The following is a 25,719-nucleotide window of genomic DNA, read 5'->3' on the forward strand; positions in this document are numbered from 1 at the left end:
GGTGGGGTACAGTCCATAGGCCAACAAAGAGCTGGATACGACTGAAGTGACTTAGCACGCAGCAAGCACAAATGAGTAATTATCTTATTTAGTTTTTTAATAAATGCCATTCTGGGCAAATTGGCTATTTGTAAATGTAAGTTTGATGTACAATAGTTTTAGTTAAACAACTACTGTATTAAGAATTTTAGGAAAAATATAATTTTGTTGAATATACCAAGAAAAGCCAGTCAGGAGACTGGCTGAGCCCAGGATGATTTTAGAAATCTGAACCATCCATGTGGTCCTCTGACATTTTGTGACAACACATGTTCATGGATGTAGACACAAAGAGAGGATACATATATATATACCAGATAGAGGGAATGTGGTTTCAGGTAAAGGGTACAGCCTTGCGAGTCAGGGTCCCTGGTGTTTTAGACTCACTAGTGCCACCGACAAGCTGTGTCACCTTAGGCAAGTTATTTAAACTTTTTTGCCTTAGTCCCCACCTTCAAGATGGTTATGATATTCAAAGTGCCACATCGTCTGGTTTTTGTGATGATCGAATCAGTTGATGCATGTAAAACACCAAGACAGTGTGTGGCACATGTATAAACCACACCACGTATGGTTTGTGTCCACACTCTCATGCCTGGAGCGTGTCACACGGCAAAAAGGACTTTGCAGTTCTAATCCAGGTTCAGTTCAGTTCAGTTCAGTTCAGTCACTGTCGTGTCTGATTCTTTGTGACCCCATGAATCACAGCACGCCAGGCCTGTCCATCACCAACTCCTGGAGTTCACTCAAACTCATGTCCATCGAGTCGGTGATGTCATTCAGCCATCTCATCCTCTGTCGTCCCCTTCTCCTCCTGCCCCCAATCTCTCCCAGTATCAGAGTCTTTTCCAATGAGTCAACTCTTCGAATGAGGTGGCCAAAGTATTGGAGTTTCAGCTTCAGCATCAGTCCTTCCAGTGAACACCCAGGACTGATCTCCTTTAGGGTGGACTGGTTGGATCTCCTTGCAGTCCAAGGAACTCTCAAGAGTCTTCTCCAACACCACAGTTCAAAAGCATCAATTCTTTGGCACTCAGCCTTCTTCACAGTCCAACTCTCACATCCATACATGACCACTGGATAAACCATAGCCTTGACTAGATGGACCTTTGTTGGCAAAGTAATATCTCTGCTTTTCAATATGCTATCTAGGTTGGTAATGACTTTCCTTCCAAGGAGTAAGTGTCTTTTAATTTCATGGCTGCAATCACCATCTGCAGTGATTTTGGAGCCCCCCCAAATAAAGTCTGACACTGTTTCCACTGTTTCCTCATCTATTTCCCATGACGTGATGGTGGCAGATCTTAAAATAGGGAAAATTATCCTGGTTTGTCCAGTGTGGTCCAATCGAATCACAGAAGCCCCTGAAGCAGAGGACTTCCTCTGGCTAGAGGCAGAATAGTAGCAGCAGAACAGGGAATCAGCGGCACCCTAAACCTGAGAATCTGCACTATTGCTGACCCTGAGAGGTAGGGGTCCATGCTCAAGAACTGGAGAGAAGCCCCCAGGATCTAAAAGGTGATGCTGGCTGACAGCTAGTAAGGAAGCAGGGTTCTGAATAAACCTGGTAGCGAATTTCCCCCAGAGCTTGCAGGTGAGAGCTCAGGCTGGTTGATAGCTTGATTTTGGCCTTGAGAGACCCAGAGAAGGGAAGTCGCTGAGCCCACTGGTCTACTAACTTACAGAATTGTGAGGGAATAAATGTGTGTGTTGGAGAAGGCAATGGCAACCCACTCCAGTACTCTTGCCTGGAAAATCCCATGGACGGAGGAGCCTGGTAGGCTGCAGTCCATGGGGTCGCTAAGAGTCGGGCACGACTGAGCGACTTCACTTTCACTTTTCACTTTCATGCTTTGGAGAAGGAAATGGCAACCCACTCCAGTGTTCTTGCCTGGAGAATCCCAGGGACGGGGGAGGCTGGTGGGCTGCCGTCTATGGGGTCGCAGAGAGTCGGACACGATTGAAACGACTTAACAGCAGCAAATGTGTGTTACTTGAGCTATGGGCTCCTTTGTGTTAAGCCACTGGAATTTTGAGTTTACTTGTAACCACCTCCTGGGCTTTTCAAGTGGTACAGCCGTAAAGAATGCAGGAAATGTGGGTTTGATCCCTTGGTCAGGAAGATCCCCTGGAGGAGGAAATGGCAACCCACTCCAGTATTCTTGTCTGGAGAATCCCATGGACAGAGGAGCCCAGCAGGCTACAGTTCATGGGGTCAGAAAGAGTTGGACATGAGTGAGCACATGTACACACACACCTGTAACCAGTTCCTAGCTTATCGTAGCTAATGTATTAGTTTTGTAAATATAAATATTTACAAAATAGCCCCCAAATGCCATCTACTTTTTTCTCCTATAAAAACATTGCAATGAAAACAAAAATTAAATGAAGCTGGAAGTGTGTGGGAAAAGTTCTTGGCAGAAATACATGGAAATCAGTCAGTGTGTATTCATCCTTTTAGCTCATTAAACATATATTGAATATCTGCAAAAATATATTGCGCTTTGGGAGCACTGGATACAGAATTATATTATGTAGTCTCTACTTTTGATGAGCTTGTGGCTGAGTGGGGAGGCATAGTGAAAAGTGAAAGTGAAAGTTGGTCAGTCGTGTCCAACTCTTTGGGAGCCCATGGACTGTAGCCTGCCAGGCTCCTCTGTCCATGGGGATTCTCCAGGCTAGAATACTGGAGTGGGTAGCTGTCCCCTTCTCTAGGGGATCTTCCCAATCCAGGGATCAAACCAAGGTCTCCCACATTTCAGGCAGATTCTTTACCATCTGAGCCACCAAGGAAGCCCAGGAATACTGAAGTGGGTAGCCTATCCCTTCTCCAGTGGATCTTCCTGACCCAGGAATTGAACCAGGGTCTCCTGTGTTGCAGGCATATTCTTTACCAGATGAGATCCCAGGGAAGCCTGGGGAAGCACAGAGGCAAGGGTAAACTGATGTCTATACTGTTTAGAGATGAATGAGTGGCATAAAGTCACATGATGGAGTGTGAGATTTTGTGATACAGGTCATGTGCTATCAACATGTAGAGAAGAGAAACTATCCAGGGTTGGGACTGGCTGTCAGCAGCTTCATGGATACACACGAGGAATATGCTCTTGGTTCCTCCTCGCCACCTCCACTTCTTTCTCATCTCTCTCCCTTGTTTTCGTCTATTCCCGGGTTCAATGCTGTCATCATATCATCACAGAATTCTGAAATCTAAAAGGAACCTTAGAGATCATCTACTTATGGATGAGGAAACACAATCAGAGAAAAGTGTGTCAACACAGCTAACTTCAGTAGGCATACAGTGAAAACTATTGCTCATTTGGTGGTCATTCATATATAATAATCCCACTCTAGTACTCTTGCCTGGAAAATCCCATGGGCGGAGGAGCCTGGTGGGCTGCAGTTCATGGGGTCGCTAAGAGTCAGACATGACTGAGCGACTTCACTTTCTTTTTTCACCTTCTTGCATTGGAGAAGGAAATGGCAACCCCCTCCAGTGTTCTTGCCTGGAGAATCCCAGGGACGGGGGAGCCTGGTGGGCTGCCGTCTATGGGGTTGCACAGAGTCGGACACGACTGAAGTGACTTAGCAGCAGCAGCAGCAGCATATATAATAATATGTGATGAATAATATTGATTAATAATTATAAAATTTAATTTTTATTGGTAATTGATTATTTCAGTCAGCAAACCACTGGTTTCTTAAATATTTTCCTTCCCCAAAGATAGGAGGCTTGTGTGTCAAGCATTCACAAGGCTTGCTTAGCAGATTCCTCTAAGATTCTTTATTATGACCATTTCAAAACTTTCCACTCCCCTCCAGCCTGACCCAAACCCCATTATGTGACTTAAAATCACTGGTGGACCCAGCAAGAAACAGATAATACTCTCAAACCAACTCTAAAAGTTTAACAAAAGGATTTTCATAGAAGCCGTGTGCAAGATTTAAGAAAACCAATGGGGGAGAGTGCAGAATCTCAGAGGTAGTGAGAGTAGGAGAGCTATTGCCACCTTAATCCTGAAGATACAACCACGAGAAATGGTTACCGGAACACTAGGAGGGTAGTTATATGGAGAGGCAGCCTGGCAACATATGTGGCCTTGGGTACAGGCACATAGCCCACACGCAGTACCAGGCAGGGAGAGAGCTGGGGGAAACATAACCACCTTCAGTCTACTCCACCCCTGCATCTCCTGGCAAGGTCTGTCATTGGCTGACCCCATCCCTATGTGGAGACAAGTGTTGCTGACTGAGTTTACACAGTTCAGCCTCCCAGGCTCAGAGCAGGTGGAGAAGATTGGAGGTCAAACAAGATATCCAGTGTTTCTTCTCTCGACCCAACAAAGACCTGTTTTTTTCTGAAAAGATTAAGCCTTTCAAAGTTTAGATGTTTCTGATTCTTTTTTCAAATCTTTGGATATTTATCCATCCTGTTTCTCTTTCACTCATAGCCCACAGAAAGTGTTGCTCTTTTTCAAGGTTAAAATCATTCTCTTCATCTAACTTCCACCCCTTCTTCCAGTGTGGGTGTTGGGAAGGTAAACAGTTGCTGCAGAAATTCTCAGTGTTCTTCTAGTAACTCAGGAGAGCATGTCAGAAAGTAAAACAAATACCAGAATTGGGACAAATTGGAATACATTCTAAGTCATGTTAAATAGCAAATCATCACCATACTTTAGTATTCTCCCTCTTAACAAATCATCTATGGCCCTCATCACAAATGAACATGACATAAGACTGAGACTGATGGGACCTAAGCAATGATTTAAAGGAGAGTTGTAACCTATATTTTAGAGCGATCATTGGCCATGTTAGAATGGATGAAAGGGCATTGAGTTAGAGGGGGGACAACTGAGTCTTGTGGTAACCTAGATGAAGGCCATAGCAGCAGGGGTGAAGTGAGGGGCAGAAGATGGAGATTTCAAGGAGGCACCCGGACAAAAAATATAAGGGAAGTGAGAGTGAAGGGCAGGAATGAGTGCAGGATGACTCTCGAGTTTTTAAGCTGGGTTGCTAAGAGGATAATGCTTAGTATTTGTCAGCCAGATAGTGGCATGCTTTGAGCTGCAAGGAATAAAAAGACCAGCTAATAGTGGCTTAAGACAGTATTTGCCAACCAGTGTGCCTAGAACAATAGTGCACAGCAAGTGTGTTCCAGATGCTCTGAAATACTGACCCAATTAGTCCTTGGGGCAACCAGGTGGCAGCCTGGGGCGGCCTGGAGACCCTGGAGACAGTTACCTCTAGCCACGAGCATCCTCATCTGCCTACCCAAGTGTGTCACATGAGCATCACTTCTTAATATGTACTATGAAATAGAAAAGTTTGGGACTGGCTTAAACATTAAACCGCATAAATTCTGATTGAAGTTAGATTCTAGGATTGGTTAATTCAGTAGCAAAACACAGTTGTTAGGAACCCAGAAGATTTCCATCTTTCCATTCCTTAGCACGTTAGCTTTCCTCTTCACACTTGTTTCCAGATGATCCCTGGATATAGGTCAGCTGTTCCCATGTCTCTTGATTTGGGCTTTTCCAATGTTCTTCGTGATGAGTTTCAGGTGATGAATTCTGACAGGAACATGTCGTTGTTTCCCCCCGGTGGAAGGAAATCTTTCTCAGAAGCTCCCCTATGAGACTTTGCCTTGTGTCTCTCTGGGCAGAACTTGGTCACCCATCCACAGCCAGGCCAATCCTGACAACGGGGAAGGAGATCATTGTGACCTGCTTGCCCAAGCCAGATATGCAGCCACATCTTCCTTTGGGGCTCAGCCTTCACAGTCATCTCTGCTTTACAGATCAGGTTCTTATCCTTCTCCCTTCAAGTCCTTTAGTGCTTTTCCACTCACCTAAGCCCCAGATTTTGATCTGCATCTACTGTTTCTGGAATCTTTGCCACCACTACTCTTTGTTCTCAGTGTTTAGTCATGGTGAGCCTTTGAACGTTCTTCTGAAGAACCTTGCTCTCTCTACCTTCCAGTTCACACAAGGTATTCCTGTTTCCTGCTGTACTATGTGAATAATTCCTATTCCTATTGTCCTGTTGTCTGGAACATTATGTTACCCCTCTTTGATTTTCCGGTGGCACTAGTGGTAAAGAACCCGCCTGTCAAAGCAGGAGACAACAGATGCCTGGGTCGGGAAGATCCCCTGGAGAAGGGAATGGCTACCCACTCCAGTGTTCTTGCCTGGAGAATTCCATGGACAGAGGAGCCTGACTACAGTCCATGGGATTGCAAAGAGTTGGACACAACGTTCACCTTCACCTGCTTCTCTTGGGAATTTTCTCAGCCTTCAGGTCTTGGCTTAAAATTTACTACCCCCAGACATCCTGACCCTCAATTTGGTTGTTATATCACAACAATACTTTTCACTCCTTTTTTAAAAATTGGAGTATAATTGTTTTACAATGTTGTGTTAGTTTCTGCTGTACAATGAATCAGCTGTGTGTATATATATATTCCCTCCCTCTTGGCACTTCCCAGGTAGCACTAGTAGTAAAGAACCCATCTGCCAACGCAGGAGACAACAGCGATATGGGTTCAATCCCTGGGTTGGGAAAATCCCTGGGAGAAGGAAATGGCAACCAACTCCAATATTCTCGCCTGGAAAATCCCATGGACAGAGGAGCCTGTTGGGCTATAGTCCTTAGGGTCATAAAGACTCGAACCTCCCTCCCACCCCACCCCACCCCTCTAGGTCATCACAGAGCACTGAGCTGAGCTCCCTGTGCTATACAGCAGGTTCCCACTAGTTATCTGTTTTACAAAAGGTAGTGTCTGACCAAGTCGTAATCTCTAAAATATACGAATAGCTAATGTAGCTCAATATTAAAATAGGAAACAACCCAATAAAACAATCGGCAGAAGACCTAAATAGACCTTTCTCCAAAGAAGGCATACGGGTGGCTAAGAGTCACATGAAAAGATGCTCAGCATCACTAATTATTCTACTTTTCACTCTTAAATCATCTTTTTTTGTTTAGTACCTAGAGAATAAAGTCTTTGAGAGGAGGGAACAGTGTTTGATTTCCCCCACTTTTGAACCTCAGTTTCTTGCATTGTGGTGTTTGATAACTAGTTGTTCCAAGACTGACCAACTGAATGAATAAAGTTGAGTCTGTCCTTGACCCCTGAGCACCTCATAGGCTCACCCGTCTTCAACATCCACCCCTAGGTGGAACTCATGACCAACTTTACTTCAGGTGACTCAAGCAGACACTTGTCCACCAATGTTTATCACACCATTATTCATGATAGCCCAAAGGTGTAAACAACCCAAGTGTCCATCGATAGATGAGCACTGAGCTGAGCTCCCTGTGTTATACAGTATGTTCTCACTAGAATAAACGAAATGTGGCCTGCTGGGCTTCCTGGTGGCTCAGAGGGTAAAGCGTCTGCCTGCAACATGGGAGACCCAGGTTTGATCCCCGGGTCGGGAAGATCCCCTGAAGAAGGAAATGGCAGGCCACTCCAGTACTCTTGCCTAGAAAATCACATGGAAGGAGGAGCCTGGTAAGCTACAGTCCATTGGACTGCAAAGAGTCGCACACGACTGAGCAACTTCACTTCACAGGTGAAATATTATTTAACCATTAGGAGGAATTCTGAGCTTGCCTTTGAACACAAGCTGCTGCTAAGTCGCTTCAGTCATGTCTGACTCTTTGCGACCCCAGAGACTGCAGCCTACCAGGCTCCTCCGCCCATGGGATTTTCCAGGCAAAAGTACTGGAGTGGGCTGCCATTGCCTACACATGGGTGAACCTTAAAAATAATGTGCTAAGTGAAATAAGTTGGACACAAAAGGACAAATAATTCATGATTCCACTTATGTGAGGTACCTAGAGTAATTAAATTCATAGATACAGAGTGTAGAACAGAGGTTTCTAGAGGCTGTGGAGAGAAGCAAGGAAAATTTATTATTTAATGGTTAATGTTTAAGAGTTTCTGTTTGGGGTGATGGATAGTTTTGGAAATAGATAGTAGTGACGGTTGCACAACGTTATGAATATAATTAGTGGCATTGAACTGTACACTTAAGAAACTGTTAGAAAGGCTAATTTTATATATGTTTCACCACAATTAAAAAAATTGTTTTAAATACTGAATTACTTATAAGACAACCTCTTTTTCTACTCTCTTTCCTGCCCCTAATACAACTCATTCTTAATTTCTTTTCAGGTTTTGAGTCCTTCTGCTTTTTAAAAAATCCCTGATTACTGTTTTATCTAGGAATTCTCCTTTTCAGAGGCCCATAACAAAGTGTTCAGCATGCCAGGCGTGTTTTACATGCTGTCCTGGAGGCTGGCAGCACAATAACCATTCCTCTCTGTTATGTTAGGCTTTTTAAGAATATAAATGGGTCCAGGTCACAGAATTTTATGGCTGGGTTGAATATTTTCCTTCTCCCCCACTTTGACATCTTGACAGGAATGAAAGTTTAAAGAAGATACAGAAAAATGGATAGTGAAAGCCTGTATCCTATCACTCAGGTAAAACCTTACTTGTAAATTTTCAGCTTTGCTAGTATTGCCAAATTGCTCTCTAAAATAGCTATACCAATTTCTACTTCCACCAGTAAGATGTGAGAGTTCTTGTATTCCATATCTTTGCCAATATTCGCCCATATTAACAGAGCATTTCTGGGGGTAAGGGTAGAGTGAGGGAGAGTATTGGCTTTGTGTGTGTATTGTGTTATTTATTAATTTAAAATTTTGAATTGAAGTATAACATGCTCACAAAAAATGTGTTCACACCAGAGAAAGACATCTTGGTAAATTATCCTACGGTGAAGATGCCCAATTACCATCACTCAGGCTGAGTATGCTTTTTGCTAACTCTATGCAGAACAAGGAAGTCTCATGGTGATTTTACTTTGTTTTCCTAATGAGGTTGGTTATCCAATTTACATTCAGATTTACTCTTTTGTAAATTGATACCAGCAGCTAACACTTCTTGAATGCTTCCTGTGTGCCAGATATTCTTCCAGATGCTTTATTGCATCAACTCACTTAATCCTCACAGTAGTCCTGTGTGGCATGCTGGCATTGTCTCCACTTTACAGATGAGTAAACTGAGGTAGTTAGATGGCTAGTCACTTCCCACAGTCACATAATTAGTCAGCAGTGAAGCCAGAATTTGAATCTAGACAGTTTGACTCGGTGTTTGGGTTTGTAGTCACTATGCTGTTACTATATAACTTCATGTACTAGTTATCTATTACTACACAACTTATTACTACTAGATACAGCAGCTTAAGAGAGCAAAAATTTATTAACTCATAATTTCTGAGTGTCAAAATTCTGGGCGTAGCTTAGCTATGTTGTTCTGTGTCAAGATCTCTCATAAAGTTGCAGTTAAGACGTCATCTGGGAGTGTGGTCATCTGAAAATTTGACTGGGGCTGCAGAATCTGCTTTCAATATGGGTCACACATATGGCTATTGGATGGATGCCTCACTTCCTTGCCACATGGACCATTCCCTAGGGCTGCTTGATTGTCCTCATGACTCAGTGGTTCAGTTCAGTTCAATACAGTCGCTCAGGCATGTCCAACTCTTTGCGACCCCATGAATCGCAGCACTCCAGGCCTCCCTGTCCATTACCAACTCCTGGAGTTCACTGAGACTCACGTCCATTGAGTCAGTGATGCCATCCAGCCATCTCATCCTCTTCGGTACCCTTCTCCTCCTGCCCCCAATCCTTCCCAGCATCAGAGTCTTTTCCAATGAGTCAACTCTTCGCATGAGGTGGCCAAAGTACTGGAGTTTCAGCTTCAGCATCATTCCCTCCAAAGAAATCCCAGGGCTGATCTCCTTCAGAATGGATTGGTTGGATCTCCTTGCAGTCCAAGGGACTCCCAAGAGTCTTCTCTAACACCACAGTTCAAAAGCATCAATTCTTCGGCGCTCAGCCTCCTTCACAGTCCAACTCTCACATCCATACATGACCACAGGAAAAACCATAGCCTTAACTAGACGGACCTTTGTTGGCAAAGTAATGTCTCTGCTTTTGAATATGCTGTCTAGTTTGGTCATAACTTTCCTTCCAAGGAGTAAGCGTCTTATAATTTCATGGCTACAGTCACCATCTGTAGTGATTTTGGAGCCCAGAAAAATAAAGTCTGACACTGTTTCTACTGTTTCCCCATCTATTTACCATGAAGTGGTGGGACCGGATGCCATGATCTTCATTTTCTGAATGTTGAGCTTTAAGCCAACTTTTTCACTCGCCACTTTCACTTTCATCAAGAGGCTTTTTAGCTCCTCTTCACTTTCTGCCATAAGGGTGGTGTCATCTGCATATCTGAGGTTATTGATATTTCTCCCAGAAATCTTGATTCCAGCTTGTGCTTCTTCCAGTCCAGCATTTCTCATGATGTACTCTGCATAGAAGTTAAATAAGCAGGGTGACAATATACAGCCTTGACATACTCCTTTTCCTATTTGGAACCAGTCTGTTGTTCCACGTCCAGTTCTGATACAGTGGTTAGCATCTTCCAAATCAGGTAACCCAAGAGATAACAGAGAAATCGTGATGCCTTTTATGACCTAGTCATGGAAATAACACACAAGCCTCCCTTCATTCCCACTTTATTCTTTTTGTTTGAAATGCATTATCAAACTCAACTCACACTCAAGGAGAAGGAAATTAGCTCTACTTTTTGAAGGAAATATAGACAGAATCTGGGAGCAGATTTTAAACCACCACATATACTGTCTATATTCCTAAGATTTTGTTTGTTTATTTACTTTGTCTTGTGTGATTCTTTTTTTTTAATTAGAAATTTCCCCAGTTTTATTGAGATATAATTGACATTCAGCACTTTTTAGGGTGTACAGCATAATGATCTGACTTATGTACATCATGAAATGATTGTTACAATAAGTTTAGTAAACATCCATTATCTCACACACATACAAATTTTTTCCCCTTGTGATGAGAACTCTTAAAATCTACTCTCTTAGCAGCTTTCTTAGATAACATACAGCAGTGTTAATTCTATATCATGTTGTGTATTACATCCCTAGTACCTGTTTGCATCATACCTAGATGTTTGTACCTTTTGACTGCCTTCATGCATCTCCCCCTTCCCTCTGGTAACCACAGATCTAATCAGTTTTTCTATAAGTTTGTTTGTTTATTTAATTTTGAAGTATAATTTACTTACAACACTATGTCTATTTTGTGTGGCTCTTTATATACTTCAGATATACCATTCTTTGTTGAATAAATGCACTGCACAAGTTTTCTCCCAGATCTGTTGCAAGTATGATTGGAATTGCAATGAATTCACAGATTACTTTGAGGAAAGCTAATGTTATACTATTGAGTCTTTCTATTCATGAATATTGTGAATCTATTTCATGCTCATGCTCAGTAGCTAAGTGGTGTCCAACTCTTTGCAATCCCATGGACTGTAGCCCTCCAGGGCCCTCTGTCCCTGAGATTTCCCAGGCAAGGATACTGGAGTGGGTTGCCATTTCCTTCTCCAGGGGATCTTCCCAACTCAAGAATCGGACCCTCATCTCCTTCATTGGCAGGTGAGTTCTTTAACACTGAACAACCAGGGAAGTATATCTATTTATTTAGCTATACATGCATCGTGTAATTTTTATGATTTTCTTCACTAAAGGCCCTATACATCTTTTGTAAAATTTATTCCTATTCTTAAAATTTATATTTCTAATTATTTTTGGCTATAGGATAATAATATAATAAATTTTAAAACATTGAGCTAATATCTAGCCATTTTTGTTGAACTCTTTTATTAAATTTTGGGCTTGCCTGGTAGCTCAGCCAGTAAAGAATCCACCTGCAACACAGGAGACCCCAGTTTGATTCCTGGGTCAGGAAGACTCCCTGGAGAAGGGATAGGCTACACATTCCAGTATTCTTGGGCTTCCCTGGTGGCTCAGTGGGTAAAGAATCTGCCTGTAATGTGGGAGACTTGTGTTCAATCCCTGGGTTGGGAAGATCCCCTGGAGAAGGGACTGGCTACCCACTCCAGTATTCTTTCCTGGAGAATTCCATGGACTGTATAGTCCATGGGGTGGCAAAGGGTGGGATATGACCGAGCTAGCCATTTTTGTTGAACTCTCTTATTAAATTTTCTATTTTCTGTATAGTCAGCTAGATTGACTGTAAATACTGGCTTTTTAGTTTCTTCCTTTTTATTCCCTGTGGCTTTTCTTTTTCTTGTTTCCCTCTGTTAGCTAGGACTTCCAATATAATAATGCACATACTCACTCTTAAGAGAAATTCCTTTCTTAAGTACTTACTAAAGAGAAATTCTTGCCTAAGGAGCTATGTGCAAGAAGTTTATAAAAGCTTTTGTTGCTAGTCAATAAAAACCAAAGCAATCAGAATCAACCAAACACTCATACAAACAAAATAAAATAAAAGCCAAAGCAAGAAAAAAAAACAACCCAGAATTGGCAACAATATCCATTAATAAGAGAATGAATAAGTTGTGATATAGTCATTCAATGAAAAATTATGCAGCAGTGAAAATTAATGAATAAGACTATATGTGTCAACACAGCTAAGTCCCAAAAATACAATAGGAGAGAAAAATGCAAATTACTGATGCATATATACCACATGACCAAATGTTAAAAATACAAAATAATATTATATTTTGTAAACAACATATACACAAATTGTGAGGATCAGGACCAACTAAACATGATGTTTACCAGGGGAAGGGAATGCAGCTGGGGGGTTTCAGCTTTATTTAAGTGTTGTATTTCTTGTGTACAGTGGTGCATGAGTCTTGGTCATATTTTATCTTTTCCTAAGATATCACACAAGGACAAGAAAAAAGAGAATTGCAAAGTACTATACCAACAGATGGAGAAGGAAATGGCAACCCATTCCAGCATTCTTGTCTGGGAAATCCCATGGACAGAGGAACCTGGTGGGCTACAGTCCATGGAGTTGGAAGAGCTGGACACGATTGAATGACTAAATCACCGCCATGCAGACATAAACCACCTCCACCGTGCAGACAGAAGCAGCTGTCAAAGTAGAAAGATTAATCGCATGGAATCTGCTGTGAGACTATTTGGGTTTAAATTCTGGTGCTCCTCACTTACTATACAACCTTGGCCAAGTTCTGTAACTTGTCTATGCCTTAGCTTCCTTGTCTATAAAATGAATTTTAGTAACATTATTTATCTTTTTCTTTATTTTTTTTTACTGAAGTATAGTTGATTTACACTGTTGTGCTAATTTCTGCTGTTCAGCAAAATGACTCAGTTATACACATATATACATTCTTTTTTCATATTCTTTTCCATTATGGTCTATCCCAGGAGATTGTATATGGTTTCCTATGCTATACAGTAGGACCTTGCTGTTTATCCATCTAAATGTAATAGTTTGCCTCTACCAACCCCAAACTCTCATTCCATCCCTCTCCCTCACCCTCTCCGCTTTGGCAACCACAAATCTGTTCTCTGTGTCTGTGAGTCTGCTTCTGTTTTGTAGATAAGTTCATTTGTGCTACATTTTAGATTCCACATATAAGCAATATCACATGGCATTTGTCTTTCTCTTTCTGATTTACTTCACATAGTATGATAATCTCTAGTTGTATCCATGTTGCTGCAAATGGCATTATTTCATTCTTTTTTTTTATCGCTGAGTAGAATTCCGTTGTATATACGTACCACACCTTTTTTATCCATTTATCTGCCGATGGATATTTAGGTCATTTCCATGTCTTGGCTATTGTGAGTAGAGCTGCTGTGAATATAGGGGTGCATATATCTTTTTACATTATAGTTTTGTCCAGGTTTATGCTTAGGAATGGGATTGCTGGATCTTACAGTAATTCTGTTTTCTGTAGAACTTCCATTCTGTTTTCCATAGTGGCTGCACCAACTTACTTTCCCACCAATGGTGTAGGAGGATTCCCTTTTCTTCACACACTCTCTAGTATTTGTTATTTGTAGACTTTTTAATGATGGCCATTCTGACTGGTATGAGGTAGACAATATTACCTATCATAGGTGATATAAAGATGAGTACAAAGGTGAAATTGTTAACATGGTTTATGTGAAATACTTAGACATATAGGACAATTCGAATCTATCTGGGTAGCCTAGGTTTTTATTTGCTAAATCTAGCAACCCTGGATGTTAGGGAAGAGCGCTTGAGGCGTGAAGGAGAAAGCTGACTTTGGGGAGTATCACAGAGTTCAGTGTGGCCTAGCATAATGGGGCGGGAGAAGGCAATGGCAACCCACTCCAGTACTCTTGCCTGGAAAATCCCATGGATGCAGGGGCCTGGTGGGCTGCAGTCCATGGGGTCGCTAGGAGTCGGACACCACTGAGTGACTTCACTTTATTTTTTCACTTTCATGCATTGGAGAAGGAAATGGCAACCCACTCCAGTGTTCTTGCCTGGAGAATCCCAGGGACTGGGGAGGCTGGTGGGCTGCCGTCTATGGGGTCGCACAGAGTCGGACACAACTGAAGCGACTTAGCAGCAGTAGCAGCAGCACCATAATGGGGTGGCAGAGGTAGATGTGCATTTGTATTTCATGTGGGGGTGACGTGTGGAGGACAAAAGCATGAAGCGAAGCTGAAAAAGAGGTGGAATCCAGGTTTTTTAAGCCTCATATTTTAAACTATGGAATTTGTACTTTAACCTGCTGTCATTAGAGAAGCATTGAGAGATTCAAGCAAAGCAGTGAAGTAACAAGAAGAGATGATTGCATTATGAGACTAATGTGCTGCCCATTGCACCAAGAAGGTACTCAGATTATTGTATTAAAAGGTCTTTCTGGAGGCAGAAGGGGTTGAAGCCAAGAAGCTGGGGGCAGGCTGACCAGCAGCTGCAGTCTAGGCAAGCAGTCTGGGTAAGAGGATGGAGGCTTAATGGAAACAGTGGAGACTTCCCTGGTGATCCAGTGGTTAAGAATCTGCTTTGCACTGCAGGGGATGTGGGTTCGATCCCTGATCAGGGAACTAGCATCCCACAGGCTGTGGTGTAACCAAGCCAATGTTGCAACTACTGATCCTGAATGATCTGGAGCCTGTGTCCGTGTGCCACAAAAGATCCTGTGTGCCACAACCAAGACCCGGTACAGCCAAAGAAGTAAGTAAAGAAAAAGAAAAAGAAACAGTGGAAGAAGAGGAGCACCCAGACTTAGTTACGCTCAGGAGCCCACCTGGCAGAACTTGAGAGCCCTTGGATCTGTTGGTGGTAAGGGAGATGGAAATGTCGCCGTGGATTCTGAGCCCAGAGCCTTGGCACTCAGATGCGCTGCCATATTAACCATGGTGAGGCATAGGCGAAAGAAGGGGTTTGGTGAGAAAGAGTGCCTTCCGTTTTGGGCATTCAGAGGTGGCATTTCTTGGAACAGAAGCAGGAGAAAGTTGGGGGTTAGGGGTGGGAACCATCATTGTCCAATGTAGCTGAAGCCACAGGGTCCCTGAGATTCCCTCTGGGAGAGAAGAACCTGAGCTGAATATTTGAAGAACCAGAGAGAGACCTGGGAAGGTATCACTAAGTGAGGAAAGGCGTAACAAAAGGGGAGCCAGCTATGAAATTAGCCAGAGGTTAGGCTGAAAAGAGACCACTGGCTAGCTAGGGTGCTGCTGGTGATCTTGTGTGTGTCTGTTAGTTGCTCAGTCGTGTCTGACTCTTTGCGACCCCATGGACTGTAGCCCTCCAGGCTCTGTCCATGGGATTCTCCAGGCAAGAATACTGGAGTGTGGGTAACTGTTCCCTTCTCCAGCGAATCTTCCCAACCCAGGGATTGAACCCGGGTCTTCTGCATTGCAGGCAGGTTCCCAGTCTGAGCCACCAGGGATGCCCCCACTGGCGATCTTACAGAGAGCAATTTCAGCCTAGTGTTGCAAAGCAGAAGCCAGAAGGAAAGATAAATGCAAAATGCTTGGGGCCCAGAGATCATGCTTTTTTGAACAGAGAAGAGACTCAAAGGAGAGAGACGCTGAGTGATTAACAATGTGATTGTTCACAACTGACCGCAGCTGACAATTTCCTTAAACTCATTTTAGGTCATGTTCTGGAATGAGAGGCTGGTGCATGTTTAGCCAGTCTCTCCCCATTTTGTGACAAAATCAACTGATTCTGTTTCCCTCTTCTGAATATTCTTCTGAGAAAACAATTTTATGCATCTCTATAAATAATATATTTTATATCCCAAATCAGAAATTTTGATGTGAAAATTCTCAGCTTTTAATGAACTACTGAATTTTTCATGAGACTGTGCATTGTGGAAAACCTATTCAATAATACAAATCTTGAGTGATAAACACAAAATGTAGAGAATAAAATATAATTAAGAAGACAATTTTACCTCTCCTGTATGACAAACTGAATCCCTGAAGCATGACATGATTTCATTAAATAAAACCTCCTAACTCTGGTTCATTGTTGTAGCTCGGATTCATTCTACTGCCTGGCACAAGATAAATATTGGTCATCACCATTTGGTATTAATCACATGTTGCTTTGCATTTAAAATGAATAAGTTTTGTGTGGATGTGTTGATTCATTTTTGTGCATGTTTCTCTGGGAGGATCAAATAAAATTTCTGGATGTATTTTAAATAAGTCTCAGGGATGTAATGTATAGCATAGTCAGTAATGTGATAACTTCTGTGGTGACAGATGGTAATGAGACTTCTCATGCTGTCATTTTGTTGTGTAAAAACTATCAAATCACTATGTGGAACAATTGAATATATATAATATATTGTATATAATATTGTAAGTCAATTACACTTTAATTTAAAAATATAAATCAAGTGAATATGTTTAAATCTCACTCCAAATGAGGATGTTTCTTAAATGACTTTGCTTAAGACTCCATCACCAGATTTTTTTCTATCCCTGAAGTCAGGATCTATAAATTATATTTCCTTGAACTCTGGATCTGGAATTTGGTAGGTCCAATAATGCTTATTGAATTATAGAGCAAATTACATTAACTATAAAATGGTAGCCCCCACATGTATATTTATGGCTAATACTAACTAAAAACTTCCTGTTGGTTTTTTGTGAATCCACTTTATCAGAATAAAGATGCTCCCTTTTGTTCCTAGGTCACCAAACTTAAAAAAAATTATGAATGATTGTTTGGAATTCCCTGGTGTCCAGTGGTCAGGACTTTGCGCTTTCACCACCAGGACCTGATTTCGATCCCTGACTGGGGAACCAAGATCCTGCAAGCCATGTGGTGTGGCCAAAAACACTGAATGATTGTTGAATTTTATTGTGACCTCTCTATAGATAATCATATATCTTCTCCTTTAATTTGTTAATATGGTAAATGACTTTAATTGTTCAACTAACACTAGATGATGCTGTGAAAGTGCAATATACCAGCAAATTTGGAAAACTCAGCAGTGGCCACAGGACTGGAAAAGGTCGGTTTTCAGTCCAATCCTAAAGAAAGACAATGGCAAAGAATGCTCAAACTACCGCATAATTGCACTCATCTCACACACTAGTAAAGTAATGCTCAAAATTCTCCAAGTCAGGCTTCAGCAATATGTGAACCGTGAACTTCCAGATGTTCAAACTGGTTTTAGAAAAGGCAGAGGAACCAGAGATCAAATTGCCAACATCTGCTGGATCATCGATAAAGCAAGAGAGTTCCAGAAAAACATCTACTTCTGCTTTATTGACTATGCCAAAGCCTTTGACTGTGTGGACCACAATAAACTGTGGAAAGTTCTGAAAGAGATGCAAATACCAGACCACCTGACCTGCCTCTTGAGAAACCTATATGCAGGTCAGGAAGCAACAGTTAGAACTGGACATGGAACAACAGACTGGTTCAAAATAGGAAAAGGAGTATGTCAAGGCTGTATATTGTCACCCTGCTTATTTAACTTCTATGCAGAGTACATCATAAGAAATGCTGGACTGGAAGAAGCACAAGCTGGAATCAAGATTTCTGGAAGAAATATCAATAACTTCAGATATGCAGATGACACCACCCTTATGGCAGAAAGTGAAAAGGAGCTAAAAAGCCTCTTGATGAAAATGAAAGAGGAGAGTGAAAAAGTTGGCTTAAAGCTCAACATTCAGAAAATGAAGATCATGGCATCCGGTCCCACCACTTCATGGTAAATAGATGGGGAAACAGTGGAAACAGTGTCAGACTTTATTTTTCTGGGCTCCAAAATCACTGCAGATGGTGATTGCAGCCATGAAATTAAAAGACACTTACTCCTTGGAAGGAAAGTTATGACCAACCTAGATAGCATATTCAAAAGCAGAGACATTACTTCGCCAACAAAGGTCCGTCTAGTCAAGGCTATGGTTTTTCCTATGGTCATGTATGGATGTGAGAGTTGGACTGTGAAGAAAGTTGAGCGCCAAAGAATTGATGCTTTTGAACTGTGGTGTTGGAGAAGACTCTTGAGAGTCCCTTGGACTGCAAGGAGATCCAACCAGTCCATTCTAAAGGAGATCAGTCCTGGGTGTTCATTGGAAGGACTGATGCTGAAGCTGAAACTCCAGTACTTTGGCCACCTCATGCAAAGAGTTGACTCATTGAAAAAGATTCTGATGCTGGGAGGGATTGAGGGCAGGAGGAGAAGGGGACGACAGAGGATGAGATGGCTGGATGGCATCACTGACTCGATGGGCATGAGTTTGAGTAAACTTAGGGAGTTGGTAATGGACAGGGAGGCCTGGCGTGCTGTGATTCATGGGGTCACAAAGAGTCAGACACAACTGAACGACTGAACTGAACTGAAGCTAATTTTTACTCACATACCACAACTAACTTGGTCTTGAGAATCTTCTTGCTTTGTTTTGAATGAATTTTTTTTTTCAATGGTGAATTCAGTTTGCTAGTATTTTTAAACCAACTTTATTGAGAAATAATTTATGTAAAATACATCCATTTCAAGTATACAGTTTGAGGAGCTTTGATTAACTATATGCATTTGTGTGACCGATACTATAACCAAGATATAAAATATTTCCATTACCCACCCTCCTCACAAAGTTCCTTGTTTTCTTTTTGGTCGGTGTCCTTCAGTGCTCTGGCAATCCAATGGTCTGTTCTCTGTCATTATAAATGAGAGTTTCCTTTTCCAGGTCTCATATGAATGGAATTATATAGACTGTGCTGTTTCACCCAGTATAACGTTTTTGAGTCATCCATGATGAGTGTAACAGGAGTTCATTTCTTTTTTTTTTGATGAATAGTATTCCATCATAAAGATATATAGGCATACATTGTTTTATTACACTTCATTTTATTTATTTGTTTTTGCCTATGCTGGGTCTCCTTGCCTGCACACGGGCTTTCTTTAGTTGCAGCAAGCTGGGGCTATTCTTTGTTTGAGTTCACAGGCTTCTCCTTGCAGTGGCGTCTCTTGTCATAGAGCATGCGTTCTAGGCACGTGGGCTTCAGTAGCTGCAGCTTGTGGACTCTGTAGAGTACAGGCTCGGTAGTTGTGGTGCATGGGCTTAGTTGCCATGTGGCATGTAGGATCTCCTGGACCAGGCACTGAACCCATGTCTTCTACACTGGCAGGCAGATTCTTAACCACTGGACCATCAAGGACATCCTTGCACTTCATTTTATTGAACTTTGCAGATACTGCATTTTTTTTTACGAATTGAAGCTTTATAGCAACCCTCCTTTGGGCACTTCTATTGGTGCTGTTTTCCAATTGACTTTGTTCACTTTGTGTCTCTGTGTCACATTTTGGTAATTCTTACAGTATTTCTAACTTTTTCATTATGATTTATATTTGTTATGGTGATCTGTGATCAGTGGTCTTTGATGTTACTATTGGAATTGTTTTAGGGTACCATGAAGTATGCAATATAAGACAGCACACTTAATTGATAAGTGTTGTGTGTGTTTTGACTGTTCCACTGACCAGCTGTTCCTCATCTTTCTCCCTCTCCTCAGGCCTCCCTGTTCTCTGTGATACAGCAACACTGAAATTAAGTCAATTAATAATCCTATAGGGTTTCCCTGGCGGCTTGGTGGTAAAGAATCCGCCTGCCAATCCAGGAGACACGCGTTAGATCCCTGGTCCCGGAAGATCCCACATGCCCCAGAGCAACTAGGCCTGTGCACCACATCTTTTGAACCTGTGCTCTGGAGCTGGAGAGCCACACTACTGAAGCCCGAGTGCCCGAGAGCCAGTGTTCTGCAACAAGAGAAGTCACGGCAACGAGAAGCCTGCACATTGCAACTGGAGAGTACACTCTGATCACTGCAACTAGAGAGAAGCCCAGGTAACAAGAAAGATCCAGCACAGCCAACAGAAATAAATAAATAAACCTATAAATAACCCTACAGTGCCCTCTAAGTGTTCCGGTGAAAGGAATCATTGCACGTCTCTCACTTTAAATCACAAGCTAAAAATGATTTAGTGAGGAAGGCATATTGAAAACCAAGATAGGCCAAAAGATGTGTGTTTTGTACCAGTCAAGTTGTGAATGCAAAGGAAAAGTTCTTGAAGGAAACTAAAAGTGCTATTCCAGTGAACACACGAATGTTGAGAAAGTGAAATAGCCTTATTACTGACATGGAGAAAAGTCTGAGCGGTCTGGATAGAGGGTCAAGTCAGCTACAACATTCTCCCAAGCCAAAGCCTAATCCAGAGCAAGAGCCTAACTCTCTTCATTTTGGTGAAGTGTGATTGAGGTAAGGAGGCTGCAGAAGAAGTTTGAAGATAGCAGAAGTTGATTCGTGAATTTTAAGGAAAGAAGCCATCTCTATGACATCGGAGGGCAAGGTGAAGCAGCAAGTGCTGATGTAGAAGCTATAGTGAGTTAACCAAAAGATCTAACTGGGATAACTCACAGAAGTGGCCACACTAAACAACAGATTTTCAACGTAGATGAAAAAAAAAAAAAAAGCCTTAAACTGGAAGAAGAGGTCAGGTAGGACTTTTATGGCTATAGAGGAAAAGTCAGTGCCTGCCTTCAAAGCTTCAAAGGACAGGCTGACTCTGTTAGGGGCTAATGCAACTGGTGACTTTAAGGTGAAACCAATGCTCATGTACCATTATGAAAGTCCATAATCCTTAAGAATTATGTTCAATCACCCTGCCTGTACTCTATATAAATGGAACAACAAAGCCTGGATGAAAGCATATCTGTATACAACATGGGTTTACTTGAATATTTTAAGCCAATTGTTGAGAACTAATATTCAGAAAAAAAGATTGCTTTCCAAATATTCCTGCATATTGGCAATGCACCTGGTCACCCAAGAGCGCTAATAGAATGTACAATGAAGTTAATGTTTTCATGCCATGTTATCATAACAAAACATCCATTCTTCAGCCCATGGATGGAGTAGTACTTTTGACTTTTAACTCCTATTTAAGAACTCTGTTTTTCAAAAAGCTATAGTTGCAGTAGATAGTGGGTGGATCTGGGCAAAGTAAATTGAAATCATCCTGGAAAGGATTCACCATTCTAGATACTATTAAGAATATTCATGAATATTCATGGGAAGAGGATATCAACATTAACAGGAGTTTGGAAGAAACTGGCTCCCACCCTCATGGATGACTTTGAGAGGTTCAAGACTTCAGGGGAGGAAGTAACTGCAGATGTGGCAGAAATGACAAGAGAATGAGAATTAGAAATGGAGATGTAACTGAATTGCTACACTCTCCTGAAAAAAATTTAACAAATGAGAAGTTCCTTCTTGTGAATGAGCAAAGAAAATGGTTCTTGAGATGGAAGCTATTCTTGGTATGAAGTGAACATTTTGTGGCTTGCTTATGTCAGAAGAATTGTTGTGAGCTTTGTATCCATATCATCAGAGACATGGATGTTGGAGGGACAGCAGGCTGATCTCTTGAGTGCACAGTGACATTCCTTAACCAGGAAGAGTCTCTGTGATGTTCCTTTCTTTCTTTCTTTCTTTCTGTTCATACTGCACAGCTTGAGGGATCTTAGTTCCCCCACCAGGGATTGAACCTGGGCCCTGTGCAGTGAAAGCAAGGAGTCCTAACCACAGCATCTCCAGGGAATTCTCTAAGTGATGTTCCTTTAGCACTATATAACTGTTTAGTTCCTTATCAACCTTTTTCCTAATGCTTTTAACCTCCATTCAGTTCAGTTCAGTCGCTCAGTTGTGTCTGACTCTTTGTGACCCCATGAATTGCAGCACGCCAGGCCTCCCTGTCCATCACCATCTCCCGGAGTTCACTCAAACTCATGTCCATCGAGTCGTGATGCCATCCAGCCATCTCATCCTCTGTCGTCCCCTTCTCCTCCTGCCCCCAATCCCTCCCAGCATCAGAGTCTTTTCCAATGAGTCAACTCTTTGCATGAGGTGGCCAAAGTACTGGAGTTTCAGCTTTAGCATCATTCCTTCCAAAGAACACCCAGGGCTGGCCTCCTTTAGAATGGATTGGTTGGATCGGTCAGCAGTTAATTCATTCATTTGTTGAAAAAAAATAAAAAATTTTATTGAGGCTGTGAAATGAAGATTTTTAATTAGTACTCTTATTCCTTCTGTACTTATTAGCTGGCATTTTTTTTCCCTGTAAAATAGAGCCATTTGGCTCTACTGAAATATATTTTATACTAGAAAACCAGGGTAAAAGTTTAATTCTTCCCCTTTACCAATTTTCACAGTAAGAATTTGGTTTAATAACTTCTTTAGACGGTGGTAAATGAGTTCCTCCTCCCTCCAGTTATATCTTTTTTTAATACACTGGAATTTTTGGTTTTAATATAGTCAATGTGTGCCATTAAACTATAATAATTACTTTTTGATTCCTATATTATCACTATTAGGCCCTTAAGATCCCCTTAGACTTACCTCTATGTCTTTTTGTTATGATTCCATTAATCTTTGAAAGTTTTCCTTGTTTCAAGCGCTACAAAAATGTGACAGGCTTACTTTGTATCCTTCCTGATTCCTTCCTTCCCTTTGTATCCTTCCTGGTTCCCCCTGGAACCAGGTGTTTCTCCAAGGAATCCTGATCTCTTTTCATGGGAAAGGGTTCTAGAGACCAAAATCAGGATATAAGTTGTTTTATTTTCTTGTTGGTTTAAGGGTGCATTTAAAAAATTAAAATATTTTATACAGCACATTATAAAATTTCTTTTTATCAGGAGTGTTGTTCTGGGTACTAGTGTGCCATATTGCCAGAAATGAGAATTTCCTTACTGAATATCAGTTGTCAAGCATTTTATTACACAAATATTTAATTATCACATCGGTGAAGTATGGTAGGACTCTTATTATCATGCTCATTTTAAAGATGACAAAGTGAGACTGAAAGTAAGTGACGTACCTCAGGTACATGGCAGGGTGGCCTTTGGGACTAGGCGGTTGGACTTGGGAACATGGGCTTGTTACCACCATGCTAGGATGCTATTCAGCTGCTCAGAAGTGTTACTCACAGAGGACTTGGCAGGAAGTATCTTACATGGCATTAATTGCTTGGCAAGAATTTTTTTTTTTTGAGAAGCAAAACTTACAAAATAAGCAGAAACAGGTTAGAAGAAACAGATAAAGATGTTTCTGTAGAATTGGAAATTCATCCAAAATAGTCTTCTTCTCTCAGTATTGCCAACAGAGTTAACTCTTTGGTTATGGCACGTCAAACAATCCTCCTCTGGCTGCTCTCAAAAGTGAACCCACTTGACTCCAGAATGTCTTGTAATAAGAAAAAATGATATATTCAAAAGATTACATGTAAGTTTGATGTTAGTTCTCAAGCATAAAAATATAATGAATACTGTGTATCCTCCACCTAATTCAAGAATAGGATATTACCAAAAAGTTGTATCTACTTTCCCCTTCCTGAATCTCCTACCTCTCATCCTCAGGCCCACCATTTTAAATGGAACATGGCTTTAGTTCTAATGTGTATCTGTTTGGATTTCCCAGGTGACGCTAGTGGTAAAGAACCATCTGCCAATGCAGGAGACATAAGACATGGGTTGGATCCCTGGGTCGGGAAGAACCCCTGGAGAAGGTCATGACAACCCACTCCAGTATCCTTGCCTGGAGAATTGCATGCAGAGAGAAGCCTCAGAGCTACAGTCCATGGGGTCACAAAGAGTCAGACACAACTGAGGCGACTTAGCACGCACACGCGCCTGTATCTGTTTAAAAGCCCTATCGTTTGTCTTTGCTTGTTTTGTGCACTGTGTGAATGGCACATAGCCTTCTGTCACTTACCTCTCCCTTCTCAACATAATGTTTATTATTTATCCACAATATGTATAGCAGTGGTTCATTTCTCTGCCATTATCACGTTGCATTGTGTGGATATGCACAAGTTATTGATTTATTTTCCTGTTGGTGGCCACTTGGGTTGTTGCTAGTTTTTCATTGTTGTTGTTATTGCAGACACTGCTCTGATCTTATATATGCCTCTGGTATTCAAGTGCCAAGTGAAAACATTTCTTTGGGATGCAGAGTCAGAAATGCATTTACTGGGTTGGAAGGTATGTGAGAGTTCAACTTGTCAAGATGATGCCAAACAATTTTCCAAAGTGGTTGTGCTATTTTACACCTTTACCAGCCATTGATCCACAGCTTGATCTCGTTAAACTTCTGAATTTTGCTAAACTCATAGGTATAGAATCACATCTTGTTGAAATCTTGGTTTGCTTTTTTGTCATTCTTAATGAAATGAGCTTATAGGCCATGAATTTTTCCTCTTCTATGAAAAGCCTGCTTCTTGCAATTTATTTTTCTATGACTATATATATATATATATTTTTTTGCCTTACTGCATGGCTTGCAGGATCTTAGTTCCCTGGTCAGGGATTGAACCTGGGCCCTCGGCAGTGAAAGTGTGGAGTCCTAACCACTGGACCACCAGGGAATTCCCCATGACTGCTTTTAATGGATGCATAATAATTCACCATATGGTTAAAATTGAATTTTAATATTTCTTTTACTATTTCTTCAATAGTTCATCATGATGAATTAAACTGACATGATAATCCTTTCTATACATCCAAGGTATATCTTTCAAATAAGTTCTAAAAGTGGAGCAGGCTGAAGTGGCAGATATCCTCATTTTGAAAAGGATTTGGTACATGCTGACATTATGTTGTGAAATGGTGGCCATCTACATGGAGAGATTTTTCTTTTAAACCTGTGAAAAACCCTTTCAGCTTTATGGCTTTTGACAAAGTTGTTTTAAAACTGGAAAAGCTTGAAGGTACAGGGAAGTCCTGGGAAGTGCTGGAAGGGGGTGAAGCCGTGCTGAGGAAGGTAGGGAGCAAGCATGAGTCTGGAGGTGAGAGCGTGGCCCCATCAGACCTGGTCCGGCCAGAGGAGCAGAACCACTAGCAGAGGCTGACAGAGACTTGGCCCCGTCCAGTCAGGGGGACTAGTCGTGTGGTCTCTATAAGGCTGTTGTCTTTGGTCTGTCTGATTTGGGAGCTTGCAGGCTAGGGGACAGGCAGTCAGAAATTGAAGATAGATGGAAAGATGGGGAGAGTGTGGGAGGGCTGAGTCCCACAAGCATAAGTGAGAACTGAACCCATGTAAGTTCTTGTGGCTTCTCACCTGAGCGTTCCTTGTATGTTTGTCAAGGACCTAAACACGACACACACACCTGGCTCAAAGATCAGAGACCCTGAAGGTGGGAGGAGGAGGGTGGAGTATTCACAGGTCCAGCTGCTGCTTCCCAACAAAAAGTGAATCAGGAGATTTGCAACATGTGTGTGTGTGTGT

At 41.7% G+C, this 25,719-nt stretch overlaps 1 long non-coding RNA gene and 1 other non-coding gene across 2 annotated transcripts; one reads left to right on the forward strand and one right to left on the reverse strand.

The window, feature by feature from the left end:
- The first annotated feature begins 7,764 nt into the window (after positions 1 to 7,764).
- On the forward strand, positions 7,765 to 23,233 carry LOC133260543 (uncharacterized). The gene is made up of 3 exons (XR_009740852.1): positions 7,765 to 8,529; positions 12,838 to 15,141; positions 19,954 to 23,233. It is a non-coding gene; the product is annotated as an uncharacterized LOC133260543 (long non-coding RNA).
- Positions 23,234 to 24,786: 1,553 nt separating this feature from the next.
- TRNAE-UUC (transfer RNA glutamic acid (anticodon UUC)) lies at positions 24,787 to 24,859 on the reverse strand. Its single transcript has one exon. It is a non-coding gene; the product is annotated as a tRNA-Glu (tRNA).
- Between the last annotated feature and the right edge of the window lie 860 nt (positions 24,860 to 25,719).

The sequence above is a fragment of the Bos javanicus genome, chromosome 14, assembly GCF_032452875.1.
Source record: "Bos javanicus breed banteng chromosome 14, ARS-OSU_banteng_1.0, whole genome shotgun sequence".
Taxonomy (NCBI): Eukaryota; Metazoa; Chordata; class Mammalia; order Artiodactyla; family Bovidae; genus Bos; species Bos javanicus.